This window comes from Dendroctonus ponderosae, unplaced genomic scaffold, assembly GCF_020466585.1.
Source record: "Dendroctonus ponderosae isolate FM_Combo_2020 unplaced genomic scaffold, Dpon_F_20191213v2 Dpon_F_20191213_5, whole genome shotgun sequence".
In the NCBI taxonomy this organism is placed as follows: Eukaryota; Metazoa; Arthropoda; class Insecta; order Coleoptera; family Curculionidae; genus Dendroctonus; species Dendroctonus ponderosae.
Window position 1 is genome coordinate 15,187,550 of NW_026018715.1, and position 1,330 is coordinate 15,188,879.

The 1,330-nt window shown below is 42.8% G+C and overlaps 2 protein-coding genes across 2 annotated transcripts in view; one reads left to right on the forward strand and one right to left on the reverse strand.

Moving 5' to 3' along the window:
• LOC109542034 (muscle-specific protein 300 kDa) overlaps positions 1 to 1,330 on the forward strand; it is a gene marked incomplete in the record, with an annotated part of 344,492 nt that overhangs the window by 302,701 nt on the left and 40,461 nt on the right.
• LOC109544205 overlaps positions 1 to 1,330 on the reverse strand; it is a gene marked incomplete at its 3' end in the record, with an annotated part of 79,938 nt that overhangs the window by 14,781 nt on the left and 63,827 nt on the right.

Sequence of the window (1,330 nt, forward strand, 5' to 3'; positions counted from 1 at the left end):
GCACGAGTGGCTTGCATCTTCAGAAGTGGTTTGCTTGAACGCTTACACTGTTCTCATCAGAACCCGCGTTCAGTTCTGCGGAAGAACTGAACCGGGGTTCTGATGAGAACAGTGTAAGCGTTCAAGCAAACCACTTCTGAAGATGCAAGCCACTCGTGCTTGCGAAACGTCCGGAAGAAATTCCATTTTACGACGGCCTAAAAACCCGCAAACTCCTTAGCTTCAAGGAATGTCCTCGAAAGTCTATTTATTTTGATCGATTGATGGGGTTTTTCTGAAAATAGTCTGTTTGCGTTCCTTGGAGAAAAACAACGCGATGTTAATCAGAGACTCGATTTATCAAAACTGCCGTAAATTGACTCGCTTGTTTAGTCCAAACGACGCTCTCTGTTAGGGCGAAAATTTGCTGGGAACATCCAGTATATTCGAGCGAATTTCGGAAAAATTCTTGGGACAAAAACATGAAAGCCACCGCAGCAACGCAATCAAAGCTTTAAGGCCCCAAAAACCCGAAAGACCGACTTCTTGCGCGCCGCAGTTTACCGAAAAAAAATCCGGAAAAATTGACAAACTTTCTGCGTGTCCACTTAGGCAAATTCCCAGCTTTTTCCAGATTTATTGGGCCTGTACTGCCGAATAAATCAGCACTTAAACGCCATTCATTTCGCTCGACAATCGAACATCAAAACGTAATTTATGGCCGGCAACTGCAATGGTTATACACTTCCTTCCATCGATGGTTACTTACTCAGGCATCGTCGTTCGCTCGAGAATACAATCAATATGGTCACCCTTTCGGGGAAACATCGTTCGTCTTGAAAAATTGGCACACTTTTCACGCGAGTTCCCTCGGGCGTGTTGCGAGCAAAAGGAAATAAGCCGGTAAAGGCAGATAAAACAGAGCATTTCCCCGTTTTTTTTGCGGTTCCCAAACGAGCCCTACTAAATGGGAAAACTGCCTGGAAGGCTTATCAAGCTGCAGAACAGCAATTTATCTTCCCGTAACCCAAGGACTATTTTAACTGAAATTTTTGACGAATTTCTAAACCTGTTACCTGATGAAAACCCTCTTAACATTTGCTTCTATATATATATATGTATATATATACGATATATAAACTAGTGATTTTTTGCACCATCCCTTAAAATTCCTCATCCACTTGAAATGTTCACACCCTAAACCAGAGAAGTGATGCTACAAACACTCAAAGTTTCGAAACTAATGGGTTTTCCGAGTTTTTAGGCCGTCGTTCGGTAGAATTTCTTCTTGACGTTTCGCAAGCACGAGTGGCTTGCATCTTCAGAAGTGGTTTGCTTGAACGCTTACACT